This window comes from Mixophyes fleayi, chromosome 3 (genome assembly GCF_038048845.1).
Source record: "Mixophyes fleayi isolate aMixFle1 chromosome 3, aMixFle1.hap1, whole genome shotgun sequence".
NCBI lineage: Eukaryota > Metazoa > Chordata > Amphibia > Anura > Limnodynastidae > Mixophyes > Mixophyes fleayi.
This window is the reverse complement of record NC_134404.1, coordinates 125,690,908-125,713,368: the sequence shown is the minus strand read 5'-3', so window position 1 is coordinate 125,713,368 and position 22,461 is coordinate 125,690,908. Positions and strand designations below refer to the sequence as shown.

At 40.4% G+C, this 22,461-nt stretch overlaps 1 pseudogene; it reads right to left on the bottom strand.

Annotated features, from left to right (window-relative positions):
• Positions 1-1,215: 1,215 nt before the first annotated feature.
• Positions 1,216-1,865, bottom strand: LOC142142769 (MOB kinase activator 1A pseudogene; annotated as a pseudogene).
• Between the last annotated feature and the right edge of the window lie 20,596 nt (positions 1,866-22,461).

Genomic DNA, 22,461 nt, shown 5'->3' with positions numbered 1-22,461 from the left:
ATAGTTCATTTCAAAACTGCATTTCAGCTCTTCATTACTTGAGGAATACAGAACGGAGTCCATTTAAAATCATGGATAAGTAACTTGAAGAGAAAAAATAAGTATATATATATATATATATATATATATATATATATATCATTGATATATACAAACCCTTCAAGAGTTGCACAAAAGTTGCACAAAGCAGAGCACAGCAGATGCAGAATGAAGCAAAAGCAAGTGGTATACAAAGTCTCCGTCCGTTTGTTGATTACTGAGGCAAACAGCTTAAAAAAAGTGGAACATAAGAATCCCCCGCCCCCATCAGAAAGTCAGGTGTGGCTTACTGCACATTCAGTAAAGTGTTCCTTTAAAGCATCTCTTTAAAAAAGAAGTTCATACAAAAATAGCACAAGGCAATCTCTATGTAAAAGGTAAGGCGTCCAGTGACGACCTTCTCCCCTTTTCAGTGGTAAGGGGTGTTATGGCCTTATGCTTTTTCCCTACAGGTGCAGTTCTGTGTTTTCCCCACTAGTGACCGCTATGTGGATTGTGTGTCCTCACTCAGCTGCCTTGCCTGGCTCTTCAGCCACTGAGATCCAACCCTGCCTATATTATTATTATTATTAATTTTTACTTATAGGGCGCCACTATGTATCCGTAGTGCCGTACAGGGACAGACAGAAATACAATACAGGGTGAGACAGCACGGTACAGTTAACAAAAAAGCACAGTAACTTGGAAGCTCAAAGTACAGCTAGATGAGAGGTGAGAGCCCCCAGCGGGGTAGAGAGATGGGTAAAAGGGCAGGAGGAGCTCACGGAAGAGACAAGGAGCTGGAGAGCAGAGTTAAGGTGGTGGAGAACAGGAGGAGAGGAGGCCCTGCTCGAAGGAGCGTACAATCTAAGGGGAGGGTAGGACGGAAAGAGAGACACTAGGGTAGGAGGAGAGGGGGAGAACGGAGAAGAGAGGTGGGAGAGGAGAATGACGAGGAGGGAGGTAGGAGGGGACAGGAAGGAGGGCAGTAGTGGGAGGGGGGTAGGTGGGAGACTGTACTTCAATAAATATTTAAGTTTACTATCATCACTGTTTCTGTGCAATAATATTGTGGAATATACCAGAGAGCCGTGACAGTGGGCTTCCCTTCAGGTAGCCAATGGCTATATGACAAAGGTTTGAGCTGTAGATGGTGTGTGCTGTGAGGAGACCGTTCTCCCATTTCTGTGCTACCATTTATCTATCTTTGGATCCCAGCATTTTGATCAGTTCTTGAAGGGAGCCAGCTCTTGGCGGTCAATCAGATTAAATTCCTGTAATAAGAAAATTAAATGTTTGAATGACATGTTGAGATGTGCTTCTTCCTGTAGCTGCATAACAGAGTCAAAGTGCTGGTAGCAGATGTCGGTGTACACACAGAACAAGCGCTTAAATTTGGTCTTTGCCACAGATATGAAGTTTTTGGGGAAAGGGACACCAATCTTTGAGGGGAACAGAGTCTTGTCATCTAGCAAGTCCTGGACTCAGGTCATTAGATAATCAATGTGCTTGGGGGCAGAACATTTGATGGGCTTTTTCATGTTGGTGCCATCTGCCCAATGGTACTCATACCTGGGCCCAGCTGACATCATTCAGCAGCTGGTCTCTGTAGGGAATTCAGTGATTGTTCCATATGACATGTTGACCTGATTAAAGAAATCCACAGTATTAACAGCAATCCATTCATTGAGATCCTCTACTTCTGGCAACAACACAGTCTGCCTGAGATTCCCACTGCCAAGTGTGGCCTCTGCATGATTCAAGAGCTCATACTGATGAGATCGCTCTGAGATGTTCTTCTTGGGTTTAAATGTTTTTGACGATCGACTACTGAAGAGGAAGCTCATGTTGCTGGGGAAGGAGACTGGGATCTTCCGTCCCTCTGCAGCTGTTTCTCACTGTGTGACCAGAGGATGCAGACACCGTCCACTAGCAAACACATTCAGCCGAGCCCACCTACCTGATTAACCTTTTTAATGTCTGTGGTTCTAGGGTGAAATATGTTACAGCGAGCCCCCAAAGCACTACCTAGCCACAAATGTATCCCACAAATATGACCCATTGTCATCCTGCTCGCAGAAAAAAATGTAAATCAGAGGAAAGTCAACCATATTGTGCCTTACTTGTAAAATCACTGACAGTATATCCATAAGATAATTATAGTTCCCATGTGCAGCATTGTGAAATTGCAGTCTTTACAATGGAGGAGATTTTACAAAAAACAAAAAAATGTAAAATGTTTTTTAACTTTCTTTAAAAAAAATGCACACACATATACACACACACACACACACACACACACACACACACACACACACCACACCAAATTCTCTCCACCAAATAATAGCATTATAACACAAAAAATCTAGTCTTAAAACATTGTGAACAGTAAATTATGCTTTCCGCCAAAAAATTTAAAAAGTTATCAGTTTGCAAAAGAAGTGGTGAAAATCGGAAATGTATTCAAATTTGTTATTTTGTAGTCTTTGTTCTGAAAGTTAGCATGCAGCACTCATGGAAGTTCTCTGTTTACATGACAAACTCCATTCTAACATGATATTAAAGATTAACATGATAGAATGCAATTTCTTAGACTCATATGTGCTCACAAGTTAACCCGTGCATGATACTCATGCATTCTAGTCAAATCAAGCTACTTAAGGTGTTAAAAAGGTTCTTGTCATGCATTTGGGCCATAGCCCAGGCCTTCTCAGGGGAAGAGCGTTACTTCCCGACGCAAGCGCCCTTTAACATGGTTTTGTCCACATGTCACCACCTCATAATTTTTCTCCATCACCTCATCCTTCATCTTTATCGCCACATCTATCCAGATGTCTATCCAGACACAGGGATCTCTTTCAGCGGTCCTGAGTATCACACTCCTCTCGCTCTGTCACCCCCGGCAACCACCAGCCACTCCCAACTGTCAGCCCCGGCAACCACCAACCACTCCCAACTGTCACCCCAGGCAACTACCAACCACTCCCAACTGTCACTTCTCCTTCAAGAAATATATATATATATTTTTAAAATCTTTATAAACACTTTTAACAATTAACAAATTAAATTAACAAATTAAAAACATCGTAGTATACCAAATTTCAGCCCTTTCTGAGGTTTTTTTTTCCACACACACACTAAGAATTTAGTAGGTCAGTGTATAACTCCGCCCAGCAGGTGGCGCTGCAGCTTGGTTTTTTTTTTTCCACACACACACAGACTAACACACACCACTAGGCTTTTATATTATAGATATAAGCCAGACTCTGTAGGCTGAATGCTTTTATCTAGGTCAATGCATTGTACATTACAGAGTATATTTATTGTTATTTATTGTTCAGTTGTAAGAATTTCCAAATAAACCTATATTTAATACCCTGATCCATGACAATAAAAATAAATATGAAAAAATGCCAAAGAGTGTAAAAACAGTATGGAAAGATGGAGTCAGTCAATGTCTCTCAAAGCGCTATGGAATATGTTGGCGCTATATAAATAAATGATGATGGTGATGATAGATCTCAAGAGGAGGCTTGATCTTTATGGACCTCATTTAGAGTCGGACGCAAAGTCCGTTTTAGGCGCATCCAACAAAAAAACACTATCACGCATGTGCAGAAAGCACCAAATCCGCCTGCATCTTGGACGCAATTAACACTTGCGCCAGCTTGCGACTCAGTACGAGAGAATGGGAGGAACACGGAATTGTGAAGTTGTGACCATGTAAATACATCCTAGTTGCAGTGAGGCGCAGACGCAACACACGGGCTAAAGCTGTGCAGCAGGAATTAGGTGGCGCAAGCGGTTAGCTAGCTGCAGAAACTGCTCGCATCTCCATAGGGTATTAAGAGTGGGACGCAACTGGGGTTGCTTGCCACTCGTAATACCCTACAAAGCTGTGACACACCCACTCCTACACTTCTTAAACGGACTTTGTGTCCGACTCTCAATGAGGTCCTAAATGTTTTGAAGATCTGTTCTCACTCAAAATCAAAATCATTAATGACTGGAAAACAGTATAGTAGATTATTATATATCTCTATTAAGAACATATGAGTACTTCATATTTTGAAGGCAAATGGTGTTTCACAGCACAACATGAATACCCACCCTTTCATCTATAGCTAATATAGTTATTTAACTCTGTATCTTATATAAGTACGTATTACACACAGTAGATGCTGCTATATATATATATTTCTTGCCCACAAGGCTACACTTTGCATGAACAACTCTTTTCCCTCTGACCTTCAACATGTCAGAACAGTCATATATATATTTATAGATGGACAGTTTCTCTATCCTGTGAGTAAATGGGGGATTTCCAGAAGAGATGACATAACTGCTGAGACCAGAGTACTAGGTAATACTCTGTCCTCAGCATCCCCCAAAATTCACTGTACCATTTGGATGACATCCCCATGCAATTTTTGACAGTTTATTGGTGTCTTTACAATTATGTATATAGCACAGTTTATAGCTGACTTAGAAGGTGCATCAATATAACTGACTCTTATCAAATATGTGTAATGATCCTAAACAGCAGGCAATATGTATTAGACAATGATATTTTGTTCCAAAGCTTGTTTTTCCAGCTCATTAGGCATAAAGTTATTCTTTGACAAAATAACAAAGCATTTAAAGAAACACGTATTATTTAGAGAGAGATTATATATTCTATTTCCATTTAATAAAAATAGTACTTATGATAAAAACAACGGACCTCGTTTATGAACTTCATGGTGGAAACCTACTCTGCGATCCTGGGAGACAGTTCCGCAAACTAGATGTGTCATCTAAAGAAGCACTGTACATAAGTGTAAACATCACAGAGATGTTAAACCTTCTACCATTTCAGTATCAGCCCCTTCATTAAATTAAACGTTTCCATTCTCTACAATTACTGCTAGGTATAGCCTCATTCATGGCTTAAATTAATCATGAAAGTGAGGGGAAATCAGGACTGCCTTTATTACACATGGCATTTTTGTGTGTGTGGCGCTCCATTCCATGTTTCTCTGCTGAAGTACGACTGGATTTTGTGGAGTAAGAACGGTTGGGCTCTATTGCAAAGCAAGAAATGCTTATATAAATGTCCACCCCCTTATTTCATTTCAATAATATCCACAAACTAAAATATTGTTGCTGCTCTTCAAACTGCATGTACTTTGGTGCCTACTCTGTACATAGCAAGGAAATCCCACTTTCTGCCCAAGTCCTCCTGGTGGGTGAAAACTTTTGCTTCTCCTCAAATGGTCCATCTTCATCTGTAAACCCATCCGTATTGAGAAGGATCTAAGCACCCATGTGCATACCTAAAGGGGATGTGTGCTGCTATTTTGCACTTTGTAGATGCGATTTGTGTGGTTCCAACGCACAATCAGATTTAATAGCAGAATATAGTAGAGTAACAATTCAATAAAATAAGTACAGCTGATTACATACGCAGGCGCCCTGGATCCAGCATACAGTCATTCAATCCTGAAGTCTGTGGTCAAGAAGACTGACTGTTGGTCCCTGAGCTCCTGCTTATATACAGTTGGTGTTACATTGAAAACAATAGAGATGATTTGGCATGTTTCCATAAATTCAGGCTTCAGGACAGTCCAGTATAATTCAGGTCATTGATCAGTTCAAACGATGCCCTCCAAGAGTGGGGGTCAGCTCTCCAACAGCTGCATACTAATTTTCCTGCCGAAAGCTGGTTCAAACTGATCTGTTTGCATTACACACGCAATACCATTCTGATCATTTAAACCATAAATTGTATACGCAATGTGCGATCTCTTAGCCAATAGGAATGGATCTCGGAGGATAAATAGGGGATTAGAATGATACCAAACATGATATGTTTCCTGTATCCTGAACCTTAGATCTAAATAAAGTGTTTTTAACATTTTTATATTTAACTATAAACTCTATTACATTTGATTATAAACGACTGTGTGTTGGAACTATTTTTAAAGTGAACTATTTACAAATGTGTCAGTGTAAGTGTATGTGTGCATTATATATCGTATGACTGCGTCATAACACAAGGTGTACTGATCGCAATCGCACGGTAAAACAATATTAATCAATATGGTTCGCTTCATCCAATTACTTGACTTCAACTCTTATTAACCTTACTGTTTTACTAAAAGCAACCCAACACTAATTATAGTATTTTGTGAGGCTAGTTGTAGCTAAGTAATGTCAATATGTAATTGACTGTAAATAGTAAATGATGTCACTGTGAAAAGATCTGTGTTATTATTTTAGAGGAACACATTCAATTATCATTAACTTTACTTTTATGCTAAAAATAAACCAACATATAATATTTTTCTGTTATCTATACATATAGCGAAATGTCAATATGTAATTATATCTTACATTTATTAGAGATTTGACAAGAGTCACATATGACATAATCTAACAAATGTGTCCCTCCCCCCTGCCTTTTATCTCTCCCCTTTTTCATATGTATTTACATGTGTGTGAGTCAAAGGCTCTTTTCAGAGGATGTCCTCACCTCCAGTGAGGTTGTTATGAGAGTTTACTGCACCTACGAAGCGTTCTGCAATAGGAGTTTAAATCTGTTCACACTTACTCTAATTTCCACACCCATTGCTTTTCAAGGCCATCATTTCTTCCCTTATATGTTAAGGATAAAGGTGGTACGTGTTGGAAGTGTTATTATGCTGTAAGGAGGCTGCTGCTACCTTTCCACGTTTCATACCACTTTCTTTGGGTAGCTGCAGGGAATTACAATGTAGACAGCAAGTGATATACTGTAGTAATAAACATTAGATACATTGATGACCATAATTTTGGTATGATATTCACAGATGATCAGAACATTTTTTACATCATTATTTATTTTATTATAATAAAATTAGTTTTCTCCCATAATACATGACACAATACTGATAGTTGCTCTACGAGACAGATCACGTTTATCAAAGTTTTCTTCGGCAATGAGAAACAAAGTTAAGGAATGAGAAAAATGAATTGAAGGGATTTAATAAATGTTAAATTAACTGGGTTAGCTCAGGATCATAATTTAGCTAAGAAGGAGATGAATTGTGCAGTTTAGTACCACTATATCTTGCTCTGTGTCAGGAAGACCAAGAGGTTTATTTACTTAGCTGCGGGTTTGAAAAAGTGGAGATGTTGCCTATAGCAACCAATCAGATTCTAGCTGTCATTTTATAGACTACACTAAATAAATGATAACTAGGGGCCTGATTCATTAAGGATCTTAACTTGAGAAACTTCTTATTTCAGTCTCCTGGACAAAACCATGTTACAATGCAAGGGGTGCAAATTAGTATTCTGTTTTGCACATAAGTTAAATACTGATTGCTTTTTCATGTAGCACACAAATATTTGATAGCTTATTTGTACACTGAAATTTAAAGTTGATATGTGTGTGCTACATGAAAAAACAGGCAGTATTTAACTTATGTGCTAAACAGAATACTAATTTGCACCCCTTGCATTGTAACATGGTTTTGTCCAGGAGACCGAAATAAGAAGTTTCTCAAGTTAAGATCCTTAATGAATCAGGCCCTAGAATCTGATTGGTTGCTATAGGCAACATCTCCATTTTTTCAAATCCGCAGTTTAGTAAATATACCCCCAAGACTACAAATGTGTGTACCCAATAGCAGAATTTTGAAGTGGCTGATTATGTTCCATGTGAGGGGCACTCTTTGCACTATTCTCTTTTCTACCCCTTCCCCATAACCTCCATTCACTTACCTTGCCGTCTGGCCACCTGTCTCTGCTCTATGCACTGCTATGCAGGTCACAGCATTCTGAGGCTTCCGATGTCTTGTGGTGTCTGGGGGCAAACAGCAGGGAGCTCATTACATTTTCTGTCAATTGCATGTTGACAGGCTCCAATGATGTAAGTCCTGCCTGTTACCCATTTATCAGTTACATTAATATATTGAATCAGTTGAAATAAATCCGGGAGAACTATTTTGATTTGATGTACAAGGAGGACTTGTGTTTCCATTTATGTTTGAACAGCTCTGTTTACCCAGTATTTGCACGCTGTGAAATTTTGACCTAACAATATAACCTATTCGGAATATAACAAAAAATATGCTGTTTCTAGCAATGAATGCTGTGGCTAACTTTATTTTTTTACTTTGCTTTTAGCGATGAAGTTAGATATTCTGCAGCCTGAGGAGCAAAGTAAGATGACTGCCTTCTCCTTATACAAACTACTATAAAGATTTGTATTTGTGTTTTTATGTAGCATTTACTATAAACAGTAGATAATAATTGACTTAAATCCTTATTAGATTTATCAAAATGCAGAAGCCACTGATCTAGACTTTTTCCCCAAACTGTCATTTATGCAATTATTTCTCTACACTTTTCCCAGGTGCAAAAAATTCTGGTTACGGTTCTAGCGGTAATAAATGGTTCCCAATGTTTTATATTTATGATCTCCCTCATATCACCTTCAGGGACATATGACTAGGTTAAAGCAGGTATCTTACAAATGTTTAAGGGACCAAAATTGAAGCCAGGTAATTATACACCAGTCAGCCTGATATCAGTTTTGTGTAATACATTTGAAGATATTATTAGGGAAGTTATTCAGATATATGGAATAGATAGTAAACAGCTAACAGTGCGAGAATGGGTTCATGAAGGACTCATCATGCCAAATCAATCAGATTAGTTGAGTTAACTTATAAGCTAGGACTGAGTATTTCAGTGGATATGGTATTTTCAGATTTTTCAAAAGCATTTGTTACAGTGTTATATAACAGAGAAGTACAGTACATAAGATGAGACTACTAAAATTAAGGGAAAAGCATACACATGGGTAGACAAATGACTTAAGTATAGAAAACAGAGGTGCAGTAAATAAATGGAACATATTCATACTGGGTTACAGTTATTAGAGGGGTATCACATGGATCAGTATTAGGTCATGTCCTTTTTAATATTTGTATTAATAACCATGTAGATGGGGGACATGTTTGCAGATGGCACTAAACTATGCAGAGTCATAAACACAGTAAATTATAGTAAGTAACTCGATTGGAACAATGGTCAGTGAAATGGCAGATGAAGTTTAACATAGATAAATGTAAATTAAGCACCTAGGTTGTCTTAATAATTGTTTTGTTACCTTCACATGAAGTGGGAAACAACTTGGAAATCTGAGATGGAAACGGATTTTTGAATACTACTAAACATTTAACTGAATCAAGACTCATGCAGTGTCAGGCAGCTTTTACTGGGTCCTGGGATGCATAAAAAGTAATTAAGTCCTGGGATGCATAAAAGGAGGATAGATCCATGTGATTTAAACATAATTTTACATCTGCATAAGTCACTTGACAGACCACATTTAGTATATAAGGCAGTGATTTGGTCAACTACCTATAAAAAAAGACATATCAGACAATAAGAGGGTTAAGAAGCAGCCAACGTATTATTAAAGAGAATGCAATAGTTACCGTATTTCCCCATGTATAGGACACTCCACTGTATAAGACGCACCTATATAAATCATGTGAAAAAATTGAGGATAAACATTATCCTCAATTTTTTCACAGAGTATTTGTGCAGCTTATACAGAGGAGAGACAACGCTATAGGGAATTCTGACTTACCCTGTCAGATAATTCCTCTGTCCGGTAAAGTCTTCTGTCTTCTCTCTGTCTGATCCTGATGCTGAAAACCCGATTAAGGTCCTCTCTGCGATGTCCGGAAGTCCTTCCAGGACCTTGACAATCCTTTCAGGACCTCAAGGTCCTTAAAGGATGCCTTTCAGGACCTTGGCAAGGTCCTGAAAGGACATCCGGACATCGCAGAGAGGACCTTAATCGGGTTTCCAGAATCAGGATCAGACAGAGAGAAGACTTTACTGGACAGAGGAGTCATCTGACAGGGTAAGTGCTACTACCCCTGTATAAGACGCACCCAGTTATTAGACCCAAAATTTTGGGGAAAAAAGTGCGTCTTATACATGGGGAAGTACGGTACATTATTAAGAAAGACTGTACAAAATTAAATTGTTTACACAGAAAGGACTGACAGATGACAAGGAAACATCCACTTCCACAGAGAGAATTATATTTTCACCATCAGCACAGAAAGGTTTCTTTACTGTAAGGGTAGTCAGACTATAGAACTCTTCACCGAGGGTGGTGGTAATGGGCAATGCATTACATTGATTTAAAAGTGGATTGAATGCTCTTTTTACAATAAATTATTTATTTAGCTATATTTATCATAACGCTTTATTGAGGTGAAAAGGAATCTAATTTATGGGATCAGAAAGAAGTTTTTTCTCCACTATGTGGATAAATTATGTAGGAATTAATAAATTATCGACTCTTTACTCCGGTCTTCTTAACCAGTTGCTGTTTTATTTTGTCACAACAACAACGTAACACAATTCATAAAGGTTCTACGGCTTCCTGACACTAACTAAACCCACCAGGTCTAGCTATCGTCCGGCTGCTATTCAGTGTCAGAAGCCCCGCCCACCAGACCCCACAATCCTTTTATACCCCATTCATACTGCACCAAAATCCCAGGTTTTTCCTGGGTCGAGCTGAAACGACCCGGGTCTTGTTGCAGTATGAATGGTACAAGTGAAAAATCCCGGGTCTAAAAACCTGGGTCTTCAACCCGGGATTTATCGAGGGGTAATATCCGGGTCGGACCCGGGTCGTCTGCACTATGAATGGTGCAACCCGGGTTTTTCAACCCGGGTTGCACAGAAAACATGCTGATTGGCTGTCTGCCTGTCTCTGGAGGATGATGTCATCGTTGGAAGCCCGTAGAACATTGTAGAAGCTTAGGAGAGATGGTGGATGGTGTACTGAACATAAAGCTGAAGCAGAAACGTTTTTTTTTAGGGAGAAAATTGCTTTTATTAGTTTACAAAAACAGTGTTTATTTACAGCAATAATGACACACTGGATGGAGGAAGAGGTGCGTGAGCTGCTGAATGTCAGAGGGGAGGAAGAAATTAGAAGGCAAGTGACTGGGACTGTGAAGGATGCCACAGTGTACTACAACATCGCCAAAATACTCACACAACGTGGCATAAAGAGGACACAGCAACAAGTCCTGAACAAATTGAAGTCCCTGAAGAAGCAGTACACTAAAGTCCATGACCACAACAGGAGCAAAAGTGGCGCTGAAAGAATGGACTGGCCCTTTTATGACCAGTGCAATATGGTCTTTGGACATTCTCCTCTGACAAATCCAATTGCATTGTCATCTTCTAGTAATGTGGATGCGGCTATACCAACACCACCAGAGAGCACACAGACAAGCGAGACCGCAACGATAATAATAGAAGATTCTATTGAAGACACCCCAGAACTGGAGTGCTCTGCCACAACAGATGACACCAACATGTCTTGGGAGGAATTGAACGATTCACAGCCATTCCCTGCTGCGCAAGTCCTTACAGAGACTTCGCAAGAAACGCAGCCAGAACCAGTGCAGGTGTCAAAGTCTATGCCAGGTCCCCGTTTACGCTCCAACAGTAAGTATCTTTAATAATCTCACATAATAACCAACTATATATACATACCAATATATCTACATAATTTGAAGAAAAAAAAATGTATAAACAAAAGTCGCAAAAACAGAGAACTATATCAACCGAAATGCAAGTCAAATACCAAAAAATATATCTACATAACCTTAAAAAAATTAAACAATGTTTGAACATAACTGTAAAAAAAAAGAGAAGTATATCAACATAAATGCAAACCAAACACCAATGTTTCTACATAACTTTAAAAAGAGAACTATTTCAACAAAAAGCCCAAAAGACAAATATAATACACTCCAAAGTATTAAAACATCTCTACGCATATGTTGCAGTGCAAAACTACTGGGCAAGAGGGAGGAGGCCTCAAGCACATATCAGCTTACAACACTGCTTTTTTGTTCTGCCATATTATATATTCTAATGTATGTTTTACTGTGTTTCTTTCTACGTACAGTTTACAATGTTCCTAAAAAACGCAAAAGGCCCAACAAAATGGACCAAGCAACTAAAACAATGACAACTGTCATGATGGATCAACTGCGGGAGATGGACAGCACCATGAGGGAACACGAGAATACACAACTGCAGCGTTTCATGGACAACGAGCGGGAACTGCAGGACTCTTTCCTCATGCAAATCATGAACATGCAGGAACGCGTGTTACGTGAAAATCGTGAGTGTATTATGGGATTCATGGACAGACTCCTCTCACGGGTGCAGGCACCTCCTCCAAGTCCTTACTATTATGACGGACATTATCCTATGTACCAGCTGGGGCAACCCATGTTAGGCAACAATAACCCTCCAAACCCGGTACAGAATACACAACATGCTCAACCTATGGGTAACCCCAACATAGAATACCCACCGGGTTATCCACTCCAAACCACTCCACCACCAGAAATGCCACAATATAGGCAATTGTAATAATCATGTTTTATGGTCAAATGTTTCACTGTTAATTGTTATCATGTATGTTACGTGTGATCTGGAATCACTCCGTTAGCTTCTCATATATATATATAACCTGAAAAGCAAATTTGCACTTACTGTTTGGGCACATTTGTGTCTTGGGTTTACTACTTATGTATATATTTTATTTTTTTCTACATGCAAGTAAGCACATTTATATTGTGTCATTTTATATTTTGTTGTGAAGAGACATATGAGGAAATATGTACAAAACAAAATACAATATGTGAAATAAACATTTATTTTTTATTTTTACATTTGTGTGGTACATTCAAACAAGTGAGGTCAAATTGGCAGTGAGGGTGGTCCTAATAAGTTCAGCAGAGGTATTGGTGCGCTCTCCTTCAAAAGTACTGGAGTCCACTGACAGCACTGGCATTTCAGATTCCTGCACATTCCACTCAGGTAGAAATTGGTCTTTTTGAATTTCACAAATGTTATGTAAAATACAGCAAGCAGCAACCACGTGGGGCACAAGCTTGGTGTCAATGTCAATGCGCTTCAATAGACAGCGCCAACGTCCATTCAAGCGCCCAAAAGCATTTTCCACCACCATGCGAGCAGAGCTGAGGGTATGTGTAAACCGGATCTGTTCCTGAGACAGGTGATGTTGCTGAGTGAACCCCTTCATCAGCCAGCGCCTCAAAGGGTAAGCAGCATCCCCAATGATGTGTACCGGTATCTCCACACCATCAACAAACGTAGATTTCTGTAAATAAAAACATGCAGTTTCACGTCACCATGTTAAAACTCTGGCGTCATGGGAACGTCCAGGCCACCCAATGAAAACATCTGTGAAACTAACATAAAAAAGACCATATATAAATATGTTTTACAATACGCATTACACATGGCACAGTCACATAAAAAAACCCATAAAAAATGCTTACCAATAGTTGTGGTCAACCACAGCCTGCAGAATGATGGAATGCCAGCCTTTGCGGTTGTAGTAATCTGCATGGTTGTCTGTGGGGGCAATGATGGAGATGTGTGTCCCATCTATGGCTCCAGCACACTGTGGAAACCCACGCTTCAGGAATCCTGCAATTGTATCATCCAGGCACTGACCTTGCAGTAAGGAGATGAAGCGATGATACAGGGCTTCCAGCAATGCCGTGGTGACTTCATGCACTAGAGTGCACACCGTGGATATCCCCACTCTAAACAAGCAGGAGATTGTCCGGTATTCTCCAGGGGTAGCATACCACCACAACACAATAGAAAGGCGCCTACATGGTGGAATAGGTTTACCAAAGTTAGTGGCCTTCCTGGAAAGTGCTGAGGTAATAAGGTCCAGCACATAGTTAAATGTCCCACGTGACATTCTGAAGTGTTGCATCCACTGCTGTTCCTCAAACGCTTCCACAGTAGACCAGAAAGCTTCTCCGTGGCTACGCTCTCTGGCACGCATGGTTTGGTTACTGGCAGCACTGAATCTCAAAATTGAGGCAATGCTGGCCCTGAGAAACGCTCTCCTCCTGCGCATATACAGACACCGAGTTTTCTTCTGTTGTGCCATAAACTTCGCCTTCCTCCTCCTGAACTGGGACTGTGCAAGAGTGCACAGTGTCAGCAGCTGCAGCAAACTCTCATTTGCTGCATAAAACATCAAAAAAATACTAGTAAACATGAACTCTGGGCTACACAAAAGTGAGTCATCGGCCATGATGAAAAGTAATGTGGTAAACAATTACCACCCACTTTAGCATCATCTTTATGCGTCCACAAACCAGTCACCTTTCAATGACATCACCGTTTTTCAGCCAATGAAAACTGCTCTGGTGATGACTCCCACAAATTGCCAGGGCACAGACTTGTGCAGTATGAATTGGGTCAACCCGGGAAATTACCGGGTCCGAGGTGCAGTATGAATGGTGTTTCTGAGCTGGGACGCTCCGAGACCCTGCAAAAACCAGGCTTCAAAAACCCGGGATATTGCAGGGCCGGCAGTATGAAAGTGGTATTATTCTCAACAAACACACCTCACCAATCGCACCCATAAGGAAAATCCTTCCTTAAGGTAATAGCAAGATCTTTAACTCTGTCTGTAGTTTTTCCTGGGGGATGGGTCCTATTCTGGTTATCAGACTGTGGTAAATTACCCTCCTTTTCCACAATTTGCATTGGTAATTTTGTTTTTCCTTTCTCTGGATTAATACTGCTAATTCATATAAGAAAAGGTTGAACATGAAGGACTTTAGTCTTTTACAACTTTGCTAAATATGTAACTATGTTATAATATATAACCCATTTGGGTTCATTATTAAGCAAAACTTTTCACCTACACAGTGAATGTGTTTAGTCGGCTAAGCCAATATTCATCATAATGCAGATGGTTTATTAGGAACTAGCACCTCATAAATATTGCCCATTCCTCTTGAAAAATGGTCATGTAGCCTCACAAGTGTGTCAGAGTCAATGATTCCTTGTAAATTGATAGTTTGTATTCTCATTAATACTTTCTCAGCCAATAAAATATGTGTCTGTGTCTAGACAATAGGTGAATTTTAATATGACATCTCTACACATGCTCCTTCCTACAATGTAAAATAAAACATATGCCTGATCAAATATGTTGGACCAATATGTTATAGCCCTTGTATGTATTTTTTGCAAATTTTTTCTAACACCACCTACTTGTATCTCATTTGCTCACCCCATCTTTAAATGAAAATTGTCAGTTTCTTAAAGCTATTCAGTTTTTAGCAGTATCAACTTATTGAAGAGATTAAAGCTGATGAAGTTGTTTTATGTATATCATATATGTGCATCTACATATTAACTGGTCCTGTGAACAATTTTGAATTAGTATTCAAAAAGTTACTCAAGTGCTAAAATAGTCACGGCTAGTAATTTGTTTTCAGCGGTCAAAAGGTAGAGGCATTTTATGTACAGTACACATTAAGAACATCCTGAAAAATGTATTTCATGTAACAAAAAAATAAAAATGTTTATTTAACATGTATTTTTATTAATGATCATTAGTTGTAAATTAATTTTTTTTTTGCGTGCATTCTGATGGGACTTATATTGCACATATGCATGTGTGCATCCTCAATTGTGTTCTGTCTATCTGCATATGGCAAGTAACGTATAGCCAGAGCATACTTACATTTCCAGATACAAACGGAAATGTTTCTTGAGATCCACTTGTACTTAAAAACAGGTGCACATGTGTGCAAGTTATGTCTGATTTTTATAAACGCAAGTCGCGTTCACATTGCGTTTGAAGATGAATCAAGCCCATTGAAACAAGGTACTTCATATGCTTATTGTGCAGGACAGTACATGTGACCCTGGATTGAGGACTCTAACTTTAAGCCTCTGTGTTATGTTTTAGGTTTTGTGTTTTTTATTTATGCATGTATATGTTTTACTTTTATTGTACATTTTTAATAAAGTAATCATAAGATCATTTATAAGTTCATAGGATATTTTACAACAGGGCTTGTGCTATCTATTGGGTATGCGATATAGTTGAAAGGTCGACAGTACAATTGTCTACACCATAATGTCAAAACTCATAGCAAAAAAAAGCAAAAATGCTAACAAGAATTTGTTTGCCTGATGAAACTACAGGCAGTATTTAACTTATGTGCAGAATAATAAACTAATTTACCGTCCTTGCATTGTAAGATGGGTTGTTCAGGAGAACATATATTCCTTTTCTTGCCTTACTTTCATTAACGAATCAGGCCCATAATGTCTACATGTTCACAATGTTAACTAGAGATGCTCACTGACCCCCGTGTTTTGGTTTTGGTTTTGGATCTGGATTACCGTCGTGTTTTGGTTTTGGTTTTGCCAAACCGTCATTGCGTGTTTTGGTTTTGGTTTTGTTTGGTTTTGTTTTGCCATTTTTGAAATAAAAATACAATTTTGTTGGTCTAAAATAACCTAATTTAGTGCTCCACTAGTTTCTTGGATAAGTGAGGTAATTCTAAAGCTAATAAATTATGAAAAAAACAGTTTAATCCCTGGTAGGCCGTCCTTAATGCGAGCACTTGCCTGCAAATTATACAGACAAACCTGGTTGTCTACCTCCTCCATCTTTGACTATTGGCAATGTAGCCATCGTCTTTGGGTGTATATTACACCCTACACTTGTAGTTGAATATAAAAAAAGCAGCCTGCATAGACTGTGGAATTAGAAAGTAAAAATAAATGGACCACGGTAGTTTGGTGGCTATCTATGCCCCCCCACCCTCCACTTGTAGTTGAATATAAAAAAAGCAGCATGCATAGACTGTGGAACTAGAAAGTAAAAATAAATGGACCACGGTAGTTTGGTGGCTATCTATGCCCCCCGCCCTCCACTTGTAGTTAAATAGAAAAAAAGCAGCCTGCATAGACTGTGGAATTAGAAAGTAAAAATAAATGGACCAAGGTAGTTTGGTATCTGTCTGCATCAGACCCCCTATCCACTAGGCGTAAAATAGAAAACTATTCAGCCGTTATAGAGTCTAGAATATAAATAGAAATTGAGAAAGGCAATTTGGTATCTGTCTGCATCATAATCAACATCATCATTAGTGCCCTTGTCGCCTACACAAATCTCCTCCTCATCCTCTTCTAATTCAAAAGTGGCATCCTCAATTGGTGTATCACCGACTACACTCGGGCTGTTAAGGCACACATCAGCAGAGCTGCTGAAAGGAACCTTCTTTATGGGTACACTGTCACTAACAGAATGCTCACAATTAGACATACCACTGGTGGATGGACTCTCCACAGGGATTGGTGTCATTTCTGATTCAGAGTATACATTATCCTCTAATGCCTTACTGTTTTCTTGCAGCTCGGCTTTTACGCGTAACAGTACTTGTGCACCACTTTTAGACTCCAAATTACTTGGTTTTGCTTTGTCACGAGTGTCCGTACAAGAAGAAGGCTCAGTAACATTTTTTGATCTGCCACTAATAGAGAAAGGCGAAGGCCTCATTCTTTCTTTGCCACTGCGTGTGTAGAATGGCATGTTGGCAATTTTTTTTTATCGGCAGTTAACTTTTTCTCAGTTACACTTCTTTTTCCCTTCAACACGGTTTTTTTTTTTGGTGTGTGTTTTTTTGACTGATTTCAAAAGACTGTGTAGTTTGACAATGCCTTTCCCAGATGAGGTACTGGGAACACTACCATCAGGACGGGTGACAGAACCTGGTTGCTCATTCTGCTCATATGTGGACTGCTTTAAATCCATTATGAGCCCAAAGCACTTGTAGTGCTACAAATTGTTTTAGATACTGCTGACAAATAGGACTTTTGACAGCCAGAAATATTAATGCAAAAGAATGGGGGACACCCCAAAAGCACTTGGGAGTGCTAAAAAAAATTTTTTTACACTGCTGAAAAATAGGACTTTTGACAGCCAGAAATATTAATGCAAAAGAATGGGGGACACCCCAAAAGCACTTGGGAGTGCTATATATTATTTTTTGAGACTGCTGACAAACAGGACTTTTGACAGCCAGAAATATTAATGCAAAAGAATGGGGGACACCCCAAAAGCACTTGGGAGTGCTAAATATTATTTTTGGAGACTGCTGACAAACAGGACTTTTGACAGACAGAAATATTAATGCAAAAGAATGGGGGACACCCCAAAAGCACTTGGGAGTGCCAGATATTGTTTTTTGAGACTGCTGACAAACAGTACTTTTGACAGCCAGAAATATTAATGTAAAAGAATGGGGGACACCCCAAAAGCACTTGGGAGTGCCAGATATTGTTTTTTGAGACTGCTGACAAACAGGACTTTTGACAGCCAGAAATATTAATGCAAAAGAATGGGGGACACCCCAAAAGCACTTGGGAGTGCCAGATATTGTTTTTTGAGACTGCTGACAAACAGGACTTTTGACAGCCAGAAATAATAATGCAAAAGAATGGGGGACACCCCAAAGCACTTGGGAGTGCTAAATATTATTTTTTGAGACTGCTGACAAACAGGACTTTTGACAGACAGAAATATTAATGCAAAAGAATGGGGGACACCCCAAAAGCACTTGGGAGTGCTAAAAATTATTTTTTTACACTGCTGAAAAATAGGACTTTTGACAGCCAGAAATATTAATGCAAAAGAATGGGGGACACCCCAAAAGCACTTGGGAGTGCCAGATATTGTTTTTTGAGACTGCTGACAAACAGTACTTTTGACAGCCAGAAATATTAATGTAAAAGAATGGGGGACACCCCAAAAGCACTTGGGAGTGCCAGATATTGTTTTTTGAGACTGCTGACAAACAGGACTTTGACAGCCAGAAATATTAATGCAAAAGAATGGGGGACACCCCAAAGCACTTAGAGTGCCAAATATTGAAAAAAAAGACTCCTCTATCGTCCTCTCTTCTCTATCAATTGTTATCAGAATTGTTATCAGAATTGGATGAAGAATAAAATATATTCTCTGTCCCTGCTCTAATCAGCCTGTGACTACACCCTGCTCTGTCCCTCTGTCAAATGGCGATGGATTGCTGTGGAGGCGGGTATTTATAGATTTAATTTATCGCAAGAACCGAGCCCCGAGATCCGACGACGTCACGATGACGTTCGGCCTCGATTTGGATTCTGAGCGCGTGGGAGAGTACCGAGCCTGCTCGGCTCGGTACTCGGATAGGCAAAGTTCGGGTAGGTTCGGTTCTCGGAGAGCCTAGCCCGCCCATCTCTAATGTTAACACAGTTAAAATGTTGACATGTAACATGTGGACAGAAGGAAAAGCGTTAAGAGGCAAGGACTACTTAGTTGTCATATTAGAAGAAATCTAGTTTCCAGCAGCAACTGAATCCAAAAGGGCAGAAATACTCACGGTGCTAGCAGGAGAGATTAAACCGGCGGTTTCCAAACTGTGCGCCGTGGCTCCCAGGGGTGCCGCGGTGCTGTCTTAGGGGTGCCGCAGGCCAGCCATAAAAAATCAAACAGAAACACCTACCAATCTGCGCGGCGCCAGGACCCAGCATCCTCCTCTCTCACGCAGCTGTCATATCAGTGACAGCTGCTGCGTGAGAGAGGAGGATGATGGGTCCCGGCGCCGCGCGGATTGGTAAGTGTTTCTGTTTGATTTTTTTATGGCTGGCGCGCGGCAGAGGGGACAGGAGGGGGACAGAGGAGAGTGACAGCGTGACAGGAGGGGGACAGCGTGGCAGAGGAGCTGTGACAGCGTGAGAGGGGCAGTGGAGGGGGACAGCGTGACAGGAGGGAGACAGCGTGACAGAGGGCAGAGGAGGGGGACAGTGGGCAGAGGAGGAGGACAGCATGAGAGGGGCAGTGGAGGTGGACATCGTGACAGGAGGGAGACAGCGTGACAGAGGGCAGAGGAGGGGCGACAGCGTGACAGAGGGCAGAGAAGGGGGGACAGCGTGGCAGAGGAGGGGGGACAGAGGGCAGAGGGGGCAGTGTGATAGAGGGCAGAGTGTCTGGATGCAGAGGGGGCATTTTTGCATACAACTAAATAATCATTTCTGTCCTGACCTATATACTTATTATAATTTTTTGACCCAACTACTTCTAAAACAGGACTGCTCGGTAATTATTTTGGAGGGGTGCCTTAAAAAAATTATGGAGACTCTAAGGGTGCCGCGAACTGCAAAAGTTTGGGAACCACTGGATTAAACTAACCAATATAGTACAATAACACGACTTGTGACAGAAGGAGAGAGGAGAACAAAACCTAGCTTGGCCTCTCCTACATTAACTAGGGTTTGGCATTTCCCAAATGCTTATGGGCTGTAAACAAATACTCAGCTTCAGTATAAAAAAGGCATAAATTATTTCTGAACCTCCGATCTCATTCTTCAGGAGTGAAGACCCAATGGCATATGTCAGTGATGACTGAGGGGCTTGATATCGAGGTGGTAATCTAATGGCGGATCGTTGGCCCTGCTGCTTTTCCTGGGAGTGTTCCTGAAAACAAATATCAATGCAATTGCATATCAGATATCAGATCATCAAGTGAAGTGGGTAACTCAAGAAATGAAATCTCCTTTTTGATTCAATCTGAAAGACCCTGCCAAAATGCTGCTACTAGGGCCTTATCGGTCCACTATAACGCAGAAGGAACAGTGCGAAACGGCACCACATATTGTCCTGCAAATCTGGTGTCTTGATGCAAATATAAGATGATAGCAGCTGCAGAGGAAGAACAAAAAGGACATGACAAAGGTGGTACTGGAGTGAAGAATCAGGTAATTTCGTTCTCACAACGGGAGAGATCCAAACCAGGGCTTGACCGGTGAGTAAAGAAATAATGTAAGCCCCTTTTGATCTATCAGTAGGAAAATTACCTGGGAGAAATTCAAATAGGATATTAAATTCATTAAGGAATTCGCAGCAAGTTTTGGGATCCCCATTTTATTTGGTAGGAGAAGGTATTCTACAGTTTCTGGTAGCAATTGGAACTGCTGAAACAGCAAGAGCTGCAGAGGGGGCTGTAGTGGGCAACACAGTATAGGCCATAGATCTCTGGATAGCATCAAGATGGGCTGAAAGCCCTTGAAGACACTGGACTAGCTGACTCTGTGTCATCTTTTGTTTGAATTCTCGACCCAGTAGAATTAATTGAATTAATTTTGTGCATGAACTGTCAGGAATCACACAGAAACTGCTGGATTCAAACTGCCAGAATAATTGGACTTCACCTATATCAGAAGTGCGGAGTCTAACGAAGGGAAGATATTCACCATGGACCTCCACAAGGAGGTTTTGCTGCTATCTTTCTGCAGGCCATGGTCCTCCAAATGGGTATCGGACGTGACTGGCAAGTGAATGGAATCTGGCAGTAATGATGTGGCATACACAAAATAACGAACAGCCTGAAATTCACTGGTGTGGATGGAACAACCAAGAATGCACTGGCTTGGAAGGAGCAACCAGGAATGCACTGGCTTGGAAGGAACAACCTGGAACGCACTGGCTTGGAAGGTACAACCAGGAATCCACTGGCTTGGAAGGAACAACCTGGAATGCACTGGCTTGGAAGGAACAGCCAGGAACACTCTGGAGTGGATGGACTAACCAGGATATACTCCAACATGGATGAAATAGCCAGGAATGCACTAGCTTGGATGGAACAGCCAGGAACACTCTGGAGTGAATGGAATAACCAGGATATACTATGGCATGGATGAAATAACAAAGAACACTCTGGTGAGCTTAGAATGCAGAAAGACACACCGAGTGGCGCATGGAAAATGCCCTGAAGGAGTAATAAACCAAACAGTCAGGAACATAGACTAAATCTACTGGCACCATTGTGCTGAAAATTGACTGGAGAAAGACTGCCACTTTAAAACTTTGCTGCGGATGCCCAATCACTTAAATTCATTTCCATGAATATAAAAGTGTTTCCTGTCAGACAAGCATGTGCTCTGTTGACCGCTTGAAAACTAATTTGTTTCACAAACTATTTGATGGTAACAATAGTAACTTGATAGGGTGTAAATGTCATTGCATCTTCCTACACACACTCCTTGAGGTGCATGCCATTGGTTTTAGAAGGTCATGAGTGGTGAAGATTATCTCATTTATATAGTTGCTGGCTGTAAGAAGCGGTATTCCCCCTCCTCTGACATAAAAAGCAGCATCAGCACTGGCTCGTGATGCTCTACATGACAAAGTACCTCAACATTAGAAGCATTACATCCAGCCTGGAGAATGTGGAGAAAGCAAAACAAATGAATTAGCAGTGCAGCCTTTACTCGGGTCTGGCAGCTGCTTACTTGATTGATGGATGACATCATCATCTAGGAACCTGTACATCCCTCCCCTTCTTCTCTTCTTTCACTGACTGGCTGATATATCATTGCATTCCCTAAATGCTTCTAACTGAAGTAGCAGACTTAGATATATATTTAATTAAGCAGTTATAGCCACTCAGTGATGATAAATAGTTCTCTGGCGCTGATTAGGCTAACATCCTCCTGGTTTACTGCTATTGACTTACCTTAGAC